General features: G+C 38.1%; 1 protein-coding gene across 1 annotated transcript in view; it reads right to left on the reverse strand.

The window, feature by feature from the left end:
- dennd1b (DENN/MADD domain containing 1B) overlaps nt 1-17,184 on the reverse strand; it is a 131,833-nt gene that overhangs the window by 113,323 nt on the left and 1,326 nt on the right.

Here is a 17,184-nt window from a genome sequence, read left to right on the forward strand (position 1 = left end):
ATATTCTTCCATTAACCATTCTGTAAAAGAAGCACAATTACTTGTAAAAGTGAAAACACTTTTCATATCAGTTTCCCCACCTGCAAACTACCACCAAATGCAAATTTCAGCATATTTTTATTATAATCTGTAACAAACGCTGCAACCTAATTTGCGTATTATACATATGCTTAAACTTCTTAGTATACAGTGAGAAAAAAAACTATTACTAAGAGGGAAAAAAAGCATATCTAGATTCATGAAGCTAGGTTGGGGTACACCCCAATTTCACAGCTTCATGACTGAGTGGAGCAGCATATGGATGTCGTCTATGTGACAGTCGCAGCATAGCACTGTATGTTAGCGCAGTCTGTCACAATACATGTCCAAAGCCAGGAATGTTTATCAACTGTCTGCATGTGAGAGGATTTTCTCCAACCACCCCTCCACCCCCCCCACCCCCCCCCCATCTTGCTCGCATACCATTTACTCCAGTGGCTAGCACTGAGAGGCAACAAACGGCGAGCTACAGCTCGACAAAGACAATAAACAACGTTCAAACGATCTGCCTCGCGAATCACACCTTAACTCCTGACTCAAGAGTAATTTATATGCACAGTACACACTTTTCAGGGGCAGGCGAGGAGGGGGGGTGGGGTCTTCTGTTGTGGCGCTATAGCTAAGTACGCTAATCATATCAGTCATCAGACTGCCTTATCACAAGCTAGACCACATCTCGCAGACATTAAAATGTCTTTACCTCTTAAAGGGGGGCAGCCGCAACTCCCGTTAGGGTGTGTGAGCAGAAAAGCTGGAGAAGGGCTGCAGCAGGTAATCACAAGTTGCAAACCATATGCTCGCACCATCTGCCTCACGCAGAACACATACACACATCTAATAGCAGGCTACCTAAAGGAAAAAAAACATCCATTCAGGGAGATGACAAATACCAACTGGCCCCAGACATCCAGCTTAGAGCTACCAGTCATACTCTCACTGCAAAATCAATGTTCGAGGCCTAGCTCATGCCTAAGGGATGTTACCAGCCAATTATGCTCGGCATTGTCAATACCGTGCAATACTCATAGGCTGGACTGCTATTTTTAGTGAGGGCAGCAGAAAATGTATTTATGTCATAGTAAACTAGGTGACACTCACTCAGTATACATACAGCCTGACCAATATGTCAGCTGGCTGATAACATCAGCCACATATTTATTAGTATCATCAATCCTTAGTGGCTACTTTTATATTGTAAAGACCAGACACAAAGAAAACCATTAGACTTAAGAAAACCTGTCCAGCTGACCATCAATATTTGCTCACACTCACTCACAACTTTATAAAAATTTGGGTACCCCTGGTAAAATGACATGTTTTGTTAAGCCACACTGTCACGTAATCTGTAAAAGGCAGCTTAGGAAATGTAACGGTGAAAATGCTCTTGATGACGATAACTACATGGCAGGCAAAACATTAATTTGTTCGTAATTAAATGCTATCCTGCAAGCTAAAAACTGATCAACACACCGAAAGTCTATGCATTTCACACCCTGCACTGAATTCACACCCTCTTAGACACACAAAGAAACCGTGTACTGTACAACTTACTGTGCAGTCTACTGGCCTTTTAAAACAATGTGTAGCCCAATTTACATAGCTCTTTTACCATTAGCATTGGCTACCCAATGGGCTAACTACAGGTAGCCTAGATTGCAGATGTCGTAGTTGCCGGAACTGCATCATACTTGTCAATTCACAGCAACTGATAGCACTGTTTGACCAAAGCTATATTAGTCTAGTAAGTTATAACAACTGAAAGTATCAGCTGTCTGCATTTTATTCTCCTTAAAATTTGTATCGGTCACAAAATTTATGTCAGTCAGGCCTCAGTGGTTGATGTCTAAAACTTTAAAATCTTTGTGTCTCTAGCAGTTTAACTTTGTTAAAGGCTGATACTCTGTTTACTCTCCACTATTCTTGAAATACTTTAAAATTTGACAACTGTAAAATAAATGTAGAAAGTAAGCATCACTCACTCCTCTTTATATTAAATATGCACATTTTATTAGCTCTAGTATGCATATGAATGGCCTGAGGAACAATCACTGCTGAAAGATGAATGGTTTAGAGTGGAATAGACAAAAAAAGAAAAAAGACATGCTTGCATACTTAAGCAAATGACAATACTTATACTAATTCTGTCTGACACTCGCTGAATCACAGGAGGTACTGCAGGCCAATCAGGTGAAAGAATGCTGTGCCATGTGTGACAACAAAGACCTCATGGATGAATCACATGATACTCGATGACAAATAGCACAGCTAAGCCCTCACAAAGACATGCATTGGGGCTGACCTATATTCAGTGGTGAAAAATGGACTACAGCCTAAAAAGGCCAAGATTGCAACATGAAGCCCAGAAAAGTGTCACTCTTCACATGAACATTTCAAGCAGGCATATAACCAGGGAAAAATATGCCAGAATATGCTTAAAGCATACCTAACACTGGCCAATAAAAGGCTGAGAAAACAAACTTTTGATAACGGGATGGGCCTTGTACCTTTGTTCATTTTGGATGCGTGCCCATGAGTGTAGGGGGGATGAATTCTTTGAGGGTTTTGTTGTTGTTTTTGTTTGCCTGAGGAAGCCATTAGTTCCACTAAATGGGATACCAGCACAGAGATGTGCCATGGGATACTTCACCAGAATTAAGCCATTAGAGGAGAATAGGTCAACTACCGCATTCTGCTTTTTTGTAGAACCACAAGGTGTGTTCTCTTTTTTTGAGTTCTCCATCAGAAATGCTCTCACTTAGCAAGAAAATACAATACAATACAAAAATGACTACAACTGTTAATTATTTTTATTTATTTTTTGAGATGAGACTTCAAGGCCTAAGGAAAAGGCAGCAGCTCAGATCAGTGTAGCAAACCCAAAACAACAGTCAATCGATTTCTAAGCTTGTAAGAGCTTCTTTCTTCACATGCTGTCTAAAACATCACATACCTCCAAAAGGTATATGTGATATTCAGATAACAGACTGGTTAAAAAAACCTGGACAGAGAAAAGGCAACGACTGAAAGATTAAGATTAACCACTTATTACTAGAGATGGCACAACACCACTTTTTCTTTTCCAGTACTGATAACAAAACCTTAATCATTTGACACCAATCCACCAATTTTTATTTCCTTTAAGAACTACAAAGATTTAAAATGAGCTGTTTTTACAGATGATCCTTCAGACTGCCATCTGAGTGTACCATGCTCAAACATGCTCAACTTACAAAACCACAGCTTCTTTATAAATATCACCTACAATTAGGGTTGCAACAACCCCATGTATCTCACTGTATCACTGTACTATGACTAGCATATTATCTTATGGTTAATGTGTAAGCTTAGGGGAAGCGTTTAGTCTGCGGCTAGAACATGAGTTTGAGACACTATAAACCACAGCTTTTGTTTTAAATATTGCACGCTTACAATGTTGAATGCTCTAATAAAATGAAAATGGAAACATTAAAGGCCCACATCCTACATTTTTCTTGTATTTGGCCACTTATGACATTTGTGTGGTTTTATGTACCAGTTTTTTTTTCTGTGCATTTAGGGCTAATATATGTAAAAGATCTCTGCTCTGATTGGTTGCCCTGTACTGCGCTTCATTCAAAAAGCAGCCAATGCTGAAACACTCCTTATAACTTCAGGGTGCAGGCTAAACTGCTGTACAGCTGAGTAAAAATACTGGGCCTGATTCACCCACAGTTCTTAAGAAGAAACTTCTTCTTAAAACACACTTGTGCAGTTTTCATGAAGATTCTGACATTCGCCAGTGTTTTCTTATTTGGGATTTGTTCTTAGCTAAGAACAGAATCTACACAAACTCAAGAGCACAAAGGTGTGAACAATTCTGTGCTTTAAGAACAAGTCATGAATCTGATGTAGACTTTTTCTTAGGACCTTTCTCAAGAACACATTAAGAAAAAACATAGGAGGGTATTGGTGAATGAGGCCCATTGTTCTTAATGACATCACAAAAAACAAATAATTCAGAATGAACTGCATGAATTGGGGAGTAAACACCAGTGTATACATACTACATCAAAAGGAGGATTCAGTGTTTCCAAAATAGAGGCCATTTAACATATTTACATAATGCACATTTAGTCACTCTTTATTTTTGCTGTATCAGTAAAACTTATCAAATCAAATTCTCAAATTCGTGTATCTTACAGTACAAATGTGTACCAAATTACACTATTTAAAACAAAGGAACAGCATAATATGTATAAGTGGTGTAACAATGGACTGTGACATTGTAATAATGCTAAAAAATGAAGTGTATCGTGGAGATGTAACGGTGTGACAATTATGAAGAACAGGCATCCAATATAGCTGCACTGTTTAAACACCAAAGTTCACAGACAACCAGCAACAATCTAATTTACTCCAGTATGTTAATGTTGAATGCTGCACTCCACCCACCTTGCAGCTCTAATCTCAATACTTATGGGAAGCAACACAGATACAGTCCTCATTTTTCTTCATTCAAATTTGTTTAACATATTGTTAAGATTGTGAAACGTGACGTAAATCGAATCCAACCAGAATCTGGCTACACCACAAATACATAAACATGGCAAATATTGTCAGATCAATGATAGATTTGTTTATTTCAGGCTACTCCTCTGATGTCTGACCAGGCGTTTTCTGTGCTTATTCGCACCATACAAATGGATACTGGATCCATGACATCTCTATTGATTGTACTTAGCATGATCAAAAAAACTCTGCAACAACATCTTCAAAACACTGCTCAAACACTGTTCCATGCTCTTACTGACTAACAGCAATAATGAATGGAAATGAGCCAAAAAAGCGGGGTTAAAGCTGGGGTTATTGGTCTGCGTGCTGTGACGGGCCGCGCAGTACGCTGCCACTCATTACTACAATAAGCAGATCTTTCCCGCTGCCATCCTCGCTCAAACAGAGCTGTGACCGCAAGACCCGTCCAAACTGAGCCCAGCAGCTCCTGTACAGCATCAGGAAGGTCAAGCCACCTGAGAGGAGTCAGGCCCACTCCCTGCAGGGCCTGACTGTTCCCGTCACAACTGCTGATTCTCAGCCGCTCTGCCAGCCCTGCACACCCTGCTAGCACAACTGTCATCCAAGAGCAGCAGCGGCTGCCAGAAAGCTAAGGAGCTGAAGACTTGGTCAACTGTCTTCACCACAGCCCTGCCTGACTCACTGACTGACACATGACACTGAACGAAACTTGCACGTGAGCTAAAAATGATAAGACGCAATAGCAGCAATGAAACTAAGAACAAAATAACGTGACAGTCTGTATAGACACTCTTTACGTAACAGAGAGGGTTAATAGAGACGGCATTATTTATACAGCACTTTCCTGTATTTAAAAGCCCTTACAAATCAAATTTAGAACATGTGGAAAGCATAAAAATGACATTAAGACATTAGACTGCCTCTTAACAGAAAAGAAAAATATGAACATAACAATGAGGAAATAAAACAGGAAAACATAACAGATAATGCAGAGCAGAGGACACAGCAATATAACATGACTCGGCTAGACAACAGCAGAATGAGATGGACAGGACAGAGAAAAGGTCTCTCACTTTTACTCACTTTTATTAAACAAGTTTATGCAAATATTGTTTAAGTTTACCATTTGCTCCCCAGTCCACACAGTCTATATTTGGAAATGAAGCTATAAAAACAGACTGCTTTGAACTCACTGCTTTTGTGATGTCAACAAAAACAAAGCATTTACATATATTTGCCTGTTCAGCCTACAGCTGTTTAGCCCCACCCACAAGAAATGTTTCATCCTGCCCAGCTATTTGAATAAAACACAACACAGGACAACCAATCGTAACACAGATTATTTGCATATATCAGTCTTAATGGCACAGTAAAGAAAACAGCCTGCTTAAATGATAAAAAGAGGTTAGAAAATGGTCATGTAAAAATTATGACTGTTTTGGGTACATGAAACTACAGAACGGTTGTGAGCAGACAGGAGAAATGTAGGATGAAAGCCTTTGAAATCCTTTACTGCGATTTGAAAGCTGAGATGGAGGACATGCTACCGAGGCTCTGTGGGAGTTCATTTCAGAGTTTAGGTGCCACTACACTGAAAGACCTGCCACCTATAGAACTGTCTCGAAACTTAGGAACTGCAAGAGAAGTGTGACTAGAGGATCTGAGAACACGGGCCAGGGAGTAAGGATGGAGTAAGTTGGAAAAATATTGAGGGGTAAGATCGTGAAGAGCTCCAAAGGACGAAAGAAGAACTTTGTATTGTATATAAGCTGGTAACCAAGATAAAAGACCAGCCATGTAAAAAACGTCCTAAAGAAAAGTCTTAATTGTTAAATCTCAATTCCTAAGCTACAGCTGTGCTCACCTCTATCAAGTGTGTATCATAAAAGCTCATGTAAATCACTCTCTCTATTTTGAATCACTACTCGATGGCCAAGCTCACTGTTCACTTAGACCATTTATGATCATGAAAACAGTAGTTGATAGTGGTTAGGTAGGCCTGTCACCAAATTATGGAATTCTAGACGATAATTAATTGTTACACGTACTTAAAAATGATGGTTCCTCAAGGGATCCTTTCTTGAAAAGGGTTCTTTATAGCACCAAAAAGAGTTCTTCTCTTGTTACAATGTCAAGCTTTTTACAATAGAAGATCCTGTTTTGGTGCTATACAGAACCCTATTTTAAAAGGTTCTATATAGAACCATCCATACACACAAACATATATGACAGATAACTGCTATCAGCTCAAATAATTGCGATCAGGTAATCATGCTAAAATTGTGACAACCCTACTCCTAAATCTGTAATGCAATCTTCTAGATAAATACATTTTCAATTTTCAATTTCTAATTAAAGAGCTCATAGCCTACATTTTTTTGTATTTTATTTGTTTTCCCTTGAGGTTCAATTACAATGCTTCTGTGGTTTTATGTACCAAAAAACAGTCATAATTAATATCCACATGACCAATTCCAACTTTTCCTTATCCTTTTAAATTAAACCGGTTGCTTTTGTTACTGTGACTTTAAGACAGATACGAGCTCTGTTCTGATTGACTGCACTGTACTGTGTCTCATTCAAAAAGCAGCTTATAACTGCAGCATGAATGGGCGGGGCCAAACCGCTGAAGGCTGAGTAGGTGGATATATTTAAATTAGTTGGTTTTAGTAACATTACAAACAACAATGAATTCAAAATGGGCTGTTTTTTGCAGCTTATTGTTCATAAATGGACTGTATGGATTGAGGAGTGAATAGAATGTTTTGAAAATTTAAAAATGTTTACATACATCATCAAATTTTTATTCCAAAGACCATAAGGACAATTCATTTTCCAGAATATGGGCCCTTTAACTTTTGCAAATACAATTAAACTGTCTATATGTTCACTTCATGTTCCTGGCAGTTTTGGCTCTCAGCTACATTTCAAATAAAAGTTCCTTCCCTAGCATCATTAAATTGCATGCTTGATCTAACAAAAAGAAAATCGTTCCATTAGTGGTTGCTTCTACAAGACTGACCAGAGCGTATGTCCAGAAATGTGCAGATGTTTAGTGAAGACAACTGGGAACATTTCAAATGACCAAATGTCTTCAAATTCAACAGATCAAGTTGCAAATAAAGAATTCCAAAGCCTTCTGCCAACAGAGCGCTGCTGCTGTGGTGATGCAAGTACATGAAAAAAAGAGAAAGACAGAGTGAAGAAATGTTCACATTCCTAGCAAATAAACGCAACTCAACATTGATCACTAAGGAGAGTGTCCGACAATATGAATTTCACATCATGACAAAACCATCCACTGCGGAGCATCAGGGAATTAGCAGCCAGCATAACATGACAAGATTCACTCGGATACCAAAATCCTAAAGTCCATATACTGTAGAATACCTCAGTGACCTACAGGCTTAGGTTAAACAACCTATCATGAATCTCTAATCTAGAATTACAACTGTACAGTACAGTCCAAAACAAAGCAATAAGAGTGAAAAACATTCAAATGCTCTGCGATAGGTCTGCTACAGATAAAGCAGAATGAATGGTCAGAGCAGTAACTACGCAAACTCCATGGTGTGTAAATCAGCATCTATTTACAACTCGTTTAAATGGGGGTCAAACTGAATTCAGTTATAACATGGAGCTGCGGGTGACGACAACTTCTGCCTCAAGATAGACTGTTTCATCATGATACTTTAGGTGATAAATGGGGAATTGGAGGAAAAAAAAACTTCCTACATGAAGTTCAGCAAACATAATGAGGCCAGATCAAATAAGGCTGTCTACATGAAGGCAAAAAGAAAAGGAAGGAAAATCACATGTAAATCAGTACAACAGCACGATGCAAATGACTGCATAGCCTGTTATCACTAATGACCAATCAACACCATCTTATTCACAGCGGTATCTGTTAGTCTGTCAATGAACTCTGAGCTTGCTCTGACCCAGAGACACAGCTGTGGGCCAATCAAGTGTCTACTGACACACGCAGACGGCCACTGAGCAAATTCTCTCGCGGTTAAAATTCTCTTGTGGTTGAAATTCTCTCTCCAATGACTATAATGCATAAAAATTTCAAAGGCTGTGATTGTCTGTATTAAGGCAATATTATTACAGTACTGTGCAAAAGTCAGACACCATCCTTCATTTATTTCATTTATAGTGAAAATGACATTAAGTAAAAATCATTCATGTTTCGGTAGAGATTTCTTAAGAGATCAGACTTACAGACGGAAAGAAAAGTCAAAGGAAAATAAATGAAAAGATGAAGGAGTTTCCAAAACTGGAGGTCAAAAATGATGAAAAGATACAGAGAAAAGGGGACTCCTAACAAGAAGTCCTGGTAGACCAACAAAACGGTCAGATAAACAGCACTGAAAGCTTTCATCTTCGAGAGATGGAGCAGCTTCAGATCTGAAAAAATTCACAGGTGTTTCTGTCCATCCTTCCACTATGAGAAGACAACTCAGTGCTATGGGTCTGAAAGGATGTGTAGCAAGAAGACCTCACTGAGAAAAGGACATGGATTAAAAAAAAAATAAATAAAAAAAAAGAACATTTGCAAATCAATCAAAGAAGCTATTGGTTTCCTCAAAACAACTGACTGAGTCCAGATCTCATCATCATTAAATAAAATGCGACCAACTTCTAAGACTGAACTTTGGAAGTGTGGAAAAAGATTTCTGCAGATTTCCTTGAAAAACTGAGAGCAAATTTCTTGAACAAAATGGAAGCTGTAATAAAGGCAAAGGGCCTCGTCCACCAATACCTTTTTCTTACATTTGTTCTTGAGAAACGTCCTAAGAAAAAGTCTACGTCAGATTAATGACGTGTTCTTAAACCGCAGGACTGTCGTCACCTTCACGCTCTTGAGTGTGTGCAGATTCTGTTCTTACCTACGAACCAATCCCAAATAAGAAAACATTGGTGAATGTCAGAATCTTCATAAAAGGCTGGTGAATGAGGCCCAAAGAGTGGACACACAAAATTACGAAAAATGTGTTATTATATTTAGCTGTTAAGGCTGCTGTGTAATTTTCTTTGTTTTCGATAATGTAAAATGAATAACCTGGCTGTCAATTGCCATTTTGACTGGATATTAGACAAATAAAGTGTGCTCTTCTGCATAGTACAGTATATAAATGCACTACTTAGGCAATAAGCTCAACAGCACTTTAATCAATCTCTGTGAACGTAATCTACCCAAATAAGCCTGTAGAAAAACCATCAGCAACATTTACAAATACTCTCTGCTTAGCTGCTCCAGTGATCCATACCAGAAGATTTAGTTACGAATTTTTGACAAGCTTCAAAAAGATCACCAGTTACCAGATTAAAGAGAAATAAAGCTGCGGGCTATTAATGGAAAAAGCTTTCACTAACTGCTGCACAAGTCTAGTTGTAAAATCGCTTTTCAGATCCATTATCTTTACTGCTTTATCACTTGGAGCAATCTGGATGAAAAGCGCAGGCAAGACAGGTAGCATCTGTCTCCACCTACTGCCTTGGCACAGTTAGCATCATCTGCTAGCTTTGGCACAGAGTTGGAAAAACATCAATATGGCTCAATATAGCCATGTGCGAGCATGCCAGTCATGCTCAATGAGAGCCGGCTGAGCATTCAACTTCTAATGTTACCGCTTGGCTAAAATAAGCCACATGCCACACTGCCTAAGGTCCTGTCAGCTCCAGTTCTGTGTTAAGTTAATAAGGCGTGATAGCATTATGTCGCAAAATAAACTGCTCATAATGAAACCTGTCCATGAAGAACATTGGGGGGGGTTATATTAACAAATCAATTATCGTAAAAACACATGAACTTGGTGTTGACCACACATAATGGTCAATTTCACTTTGACATCAGCATGACAACCCTTAGTCTATTATAAATTTCTAGATGCAGTGAAAATCTTAGAACTAACAACATGCAATAAAAAATCTTATGCAAAAAAAAAGAAGAAAGAAAAACCCACAACTGACCTCCACAGGTGGCTAAATTTGTTTTGCAGTAAGAAGATAATTGGTAAAGGAAATCAGGTCTCCATGAATTCTAACCAAAAAAAAAGAGAAGACAGAAAAAAAAGGAAAACAACAAAAACAACAGAACCTGTTTCTCTGCCATGAGCACAGAACAAGTGGATGTTGTTTCAGGAAGTGGTAAAGGCAGGTTTGCACACCATCTGCTAAAATTCTTATTTTTAGAAAACATTCCTGTTGTAGCTGGCTTCCTGTAAATCAAGTTTTGCTGAGGTTTGAAGAACGACAGCATATTCAGAACTCATACATAACAGCATCCAAAGTCATGGAGTCCACCCCCAACACAGAGTCTGAAGAAGTTCATGTAACGCTCAGCATGCTCTCCATTTAAACATACATTCATTCCAACATGATAAAACGCTGCTAAACTGGCTATAAATATTGCTTTGAAGTAGAATACACAACTATGAACGTAGCAAGAATCTCCCCAGGATATAATATGTTAATTAACCTTTATTACAACAGCTGCTGCAACATTCCACCAATGTAGTATTATATATTCAATATAGAACGGAGCCTTTATATACATCACATATTCCCAATCACAACTTCACCACTAACAAATCTGACCGTAGTATTCTGAGTACAAATTTCTCACTTTTTACAAAGAGTCCACTGCTCGTTCTCAATAATGATTCCAATAAACATACTGCTGTTTTTCTATTAGCCATACAGAGGTACTTTTAAACATTTCAAATAAAAATGTGAATTGGGCCCATTTGTCCATACACCCGCAATCACAACCACAGCTGAATAATCATAATGGGTCAGAGTTCTTTAGCGAAGTGTGTGAATGTCGTATGATGGTGTCAATTTCTGTCTAACCGCACCTTTTTTATCTTTGATAACTTGTTATATATTCTCTCCCTTTTTTTAAAACACAGGACAAAAGTATATCTCCTTTTTAAAAGCAGTGCATTTGTAATAACTACAAGAGTGGATAAAATAAGCATCATCAGCATGTATTTATTATTTTCAGTAATTAATAAAACATTATTTTCATTGTGTGAATGTAGGTTTCACCATGTAATTTCCACAGAGTGAACACCGTTCCCTATTTTCATCACTGACATTCAGTGAGAGCAACAGTGGCTGCACGTTATCTGATTATTCAAATGGTCATGTGAACAGCATGCTCCGATTTCCTAGTAAGGTCTAAAAAATCTGATTGAGAAATCCGATAAAGAGAACTGAATTTCAGCTCAGTAATCAGATTTCTCTGCGCATCTAAACTCTTACACGGACAGCAGCAAAACACTTTTGGAGCGACGCTGAAATCAACTACATGCTTGACGAAACAAAAGATTTATATATGCTTTATCTTCTAGACAACGTATGTTCATATTTTCAGGTAAAGTGCGCTGATGTTTTTAAAAAAAAAGCTGTGGTTTTATTAAAGCTTGAGTTTTACATTACGTTTACATCACATCTTCTTCTGTGAGTTTACTGGCTGGTTGCAAAGCAGAAATCTGATTACTGCCTGGCTCATGTAGACCCAGAGTTTCACCATTATCTGATTATTCAAGTCCATGTAAATGCACTGAACGGATTACTGACGAAATCTGATTTTCTGCAGTTATCGGATTCTTAAGTGCATGTAAACACACATTGTGATACTGTGATGCAAAAGTGTGACCATGTGTAGTGTCCATGGACATTCTATTAACTATATCATCTAATGTAGTTGCATTATTTGAATAAGTTCACAAACAACCAGAGCCAACAGCTCACTCCAACTCTACTGTTGATAGTAAATGCTGCAACAGCATGATTATAACCACCTTTTCTTCATTTTTGTTTTGACCAAAGTGATGATAATATTGATCTATGAACCCAGCATCATGAATCGAAAGGAAATGTGGGCTGAGTACATCGTTACACCCCGATTATGTATCATATGTATCATATATACAGACAACGGTTCAACTCCTCTGTGATTGTACCCTCTTGTTCTTATTCGCACTCACACATCTTGTGGATTCTTACAGAGGAGGCTCTCGAGGGGAACTGAAGATTTCCAGTTTGCTGTTGCGTTTGTTATCTTGCTGCCTGTTCAATTATCCGTAGGTCTCCCATGAGCACTGTCCAGCATATACAAGCTGTATACAAAAGACAATGTCATACGATATCGTATACATCATTAGATCATGTCACTATTGCCGGGAGACTGGACAATAGAAGACTATTGTGATATAAATTTGATTTCATACTAATACATGTAATTGAGGACCCCCATCCAAACTAGACCTGAACTGGGATTCCAAAAGCAAACAGCAGTTACAATGAGATGTGCATTACAGGTTTTGTTGCACTAGTAGCAAGTGTTTACCAGGCAAACGTCACATTTCTGTAGAGTGCACTCTGACCACATATTCTATCGTACTAATTACAACACTACACAAAATAAACACTACTGTCATTCTTATTGATAAATGATGCAGCTTAATCAGGTATCTTAAAAGGACTTTGGTGGGGGAGGCTCTTCAAACAAAAACATTTTATTTGTAATAAGATACTGAAGGTGCTTAATGATACGTCGAGCATAACACATCAGAAACGTTCCCTGTCCCTACAGCGCTTGAGCTTTAGGATAACACATCAAACTTCTCCTTAGCCTTTGGCTGGCTGAAATGTAGCTGCACTCTTGAGAGCTTGGGTCAGGAAATGAGAATAACCCCGGCAGATCATAAGGGAAGTGGGCTATGAGTATGTGAGACCTGAACACATTTTAAATTTCACGTCAGCGTCTGGACGCGCGCTGCTTTCCTTTTTTCGGTTACAGCTAAAGTGGCCCACCTGCGCCTCACCTCCTCAACGTCAAACAGTGATGATAAATGACAAAGGCGGGGGAAACCACATACAATGTCTGCACCACAACTCTTCATATCCTTTTACTTAATGCTCGATATCAGTGTGGAAATTGTGCTCTTATTTTCTATATAGAAAATGATGCTCGACCCAACGGTGGTCATTTCCTCGTCTGTTTTTGTTCAGTCTTTGAGGGGAAGAGGCTTACTGTACAAATACATTCGCAGAGAAACTCAATAAAATGTCGTCCAGTCTGAGTGCTTGGTAGCCTTAGCAAGCGTCGTTACTTACAAGAGAGGAGAATAACCTGACTCAGTGACCTGAGTGCTGAGATGAAATGAAAACAAAGACATGCTGACCTTACCCCACGCCCCACAAAGAGGGCTGCACAATATCCGTTATGCCATCAATTATTATTATTGCAATATTGGCCTACACAATACAACATATTATGAATACTCTGTTTATTAGAATGCAAGGGGAGTGATTTCCACTGAAGCCAACGAAAAAAATGGTAACCCAAGAGTGACAAAAATGTTCTTGCACTAGGTCTAAATTTGTAATATTTTGCCTTCCATATGCAGACAATAAATATAGAGAATTCATCCAAAAACACTATAAAAGAGTCAAGCAGTCGAGCAGTGCCTTTTAATTATTGGCAATACATACCTGGATAATTCAGGACTCTAAGTCACCACTGCATGCTACTGAGTCCTTTCTAATTAGACCCCATTGGCTTAACAATTATTATAATAATGATTAAGCCTACTAATAACAACAACAACAATAATAATAATAATAAATAATAATGATTATTATTATTATTATTATTATTATTATTATTATTATTAATGTTATTGTTGTTATTATTATCATGGATTTCAATACTGAAGGCGACACGTGAGCAAGCATGGTGTTAGCGTTTTAGATGATGCTTGTTTTTTTTAATCTTAAAAAATGTTATTACAGCACAGTTCAGTAAAATGTGTTGTTTGAATGTATTATCTTGAATTCGGCTATTAAAAATATAATTAAATTAGTAAAAAAAGAACAGAATTTAAATGCCATGCAAACTTTAACCAGTGCTGTGTTATCTTTAGCCTTAGCTTAGCCTGATTGCACAATTTCCTCAATCCTTTATCTGATGTATGAAACCTGATGCTGCGATCTGAAGATGTGTTAAAGTGTACACCATATAAGCAGCTTTATGTACAGGCATGAACAGTCTCATCTATGTTAGGTACAACAACTGTGGTATTAACGTAGGATTTCACAACATTTTTAAAAGATTGATATATTCACATGTGAGAGTGCTGGTGTCCTGCTATGGTTTGCAAGCATGATTTATTTTATAAAATGTCTGAATTAACTATGTCAGTAAATGAGTGAACGGGGCTGTTACCATGGTAACTCTTAACTATCACTCAGCACAGGCCTAACGAACATGCTTGATCCAAAATCTAGACAGCTGACTGGCTGTCGAAATCACATTCTGCGTGCATGTTAGTAACATCAGCACTTCTTGATCACGTCACTGAGGTCAGTAAATAGACGCACTTCCAGCACATTATCACATTTCTGGTTCAAGCCACAAAGACTTGTGTTTTTTAATTTAAAAGGAAAAAAAATCATTCAGGAATCAGCACTGAAGTCAATGTATCTGTTTGGTTATTGCAGGTTTTTAAATGATACTCAACCCAGCTGTAATTACAGAAAGTCATGTGCCTTTCACTTGTACGGCAATTCAAACATTTGATCCGAACAAGTACCATTGTTTTCATCGTCCGCAAACCGGCTAAGTAATCTTTGAAAAACCAACTGACCACAAGTCTCTGCTTTAGACAATGGCAGTACGATCGTGTTTGCAAGTCATGGTCAAATGGCACATTGGGAAACTAAACATAAAGCCAACTGCCAACAGTACTCATAAGGAAAGTCTAACTTCAGCTCCAGATTAAAGGGAAGAACCAACTGTGTGCTTTCAACCGCATGCACACTGCACCAATGTTGTGTGTGTGTGTTTTTTTTGCAGTTGTTCCAAGTGATAACTTATGTTGACATCCTGCAAACTCCAAACAGCACATGCTTGATGCTGGCTAGCCCCGCCTTATTTATTTATTTTGCTTTGACCAACACATTAATGGATAAAAGACCACATATGTCCACCTGGTGTCTGGCCACCTGTCCAACAATGCGCTATGCATATACCATCGTGTACTGAGAAGAACCACAGAAGCTCCACGGTTAGAACGGCTCTCAACATTGTTTTTATATTCTCAATATTTTTTCCAAATAAACCTTAACCAACATTTTCATAAGCCTCTATATTAGAATCTAGTTAAGGCACTTCATTCATAACTAAATAGAAGGTTTATAGATATAATGTCTAATGCACTAAAATCACATTCTTAGCTATGAAAACTTCATATAGTTCAGGATACACCCAGGACAGATCACCAGTCCATCACAGGGTTCATGCAGGTCATTGTATGGCAAAAACAGGTCACAAAGATCATTTAATTAAATTTACCACTATTTTACCATTATCAACATATATAAAAATATATATAAAACCTTAGAAGTCACCAGCCATTTTAGCACCACCACTGCAAAGAAATCTGAGTTGTAAGTTTCTCTACACTATTTTACATCAAACCACCCTGAATGACTTTGTTTATATCTCAATAGATTTATGTGGAAAGTTTGAAAAATGGGTGGAATTCCCCTTTAACAAAGATATACAACACAGCCTTCTCTGTACAGCCCACTAGCGGCATATTAAACATATTTCTTCTTAGTTCAGTGCCCAAACTAAACAGAAAAAGCAACAATGGTCTTTATGTAGATTAGGCTACTAATACAGAAGCAGACAGGCATTCATCAAACTGAAAACCAAGATGAGAGGGATGTAATTTCTGTAAATTATAGTTTTGCCATAGTTAACACCACACATGAAATGCAAGGTTTACCGATGGGTAGCGCCTGGAGAGCATGTGATGTTGCACAAGGAGTACAGAAACCAAACAACGGAGATGACAACTTATTTTGACATACAGGCAATCTATCTTTCCATGGCATCTTATATTCAGCTTGATAACATAGCCCACTAAACTGTCAGAGAATAGAAATAGCAGCAAGAGGTGCTTTACACCCATGTTGAGGACTATCACTGGGTCACACAGTGGACAGTTTGCGTTTAAAAAGGTCACCACAGTTCACATTGCAAAACGCAGACTGTGTAAATAACAATCAGAGGTGGGTAGTGGCTAGCTGCACATACTCAGGTAATAATTTTGATAGATTTGTGCTTTTCTGAATATTTTCAAATACTCAATACTATTCTCATTCAATCATATCCTGCATTTTTCTTGCATTTTATTTTTCTCTCCTTGTGGCTCACTTATAACATTACCGCTCACCTTTAAATGACCATTTTCCAACTTCGCTTATCTCTTAGGATTAAACAGGCTGTATCGTCGCTGTCCAATGAAAAACATGTATCGCCATTCTTTTGTGATTTTTACTTTTCAATTTCATGACGATTGGACCAATAGAAATGCTCCAAAATTGCTTAGAATAAAATATCTTTCCATTAACTTACATTGAAAGTAAAGAAAATTTTTGCCCTCTCCTGTAAAGCTACTATTTTGGAGATACCTGTTTTCTTTGGACAGCGACGATACGTAAATGAGCTCGGTTGCAATTGGCTGCCCTGTATTGTGTCTCAATCAAAAAGCAGTCTGGGCTGAAAGACTCCTTAGAACTTCAGCATGTAGTTGTTTGCTTTTGCAG

This window comes from Colossoma macropomum, unplaced genomic scaffold, assembly GCF_904425465.1.
Source record: "Colossoma macropomum unplaced genomic scaffold, Colossoma_macropomum, whole genome shotgun sequence".
Classification (NCBI taxonomy): Eukaryota; Metazoa; Chordata; class Actinopteri; order Characiformes; family Serrasalmidae; genus Colossoma; species Colossoma macropomum.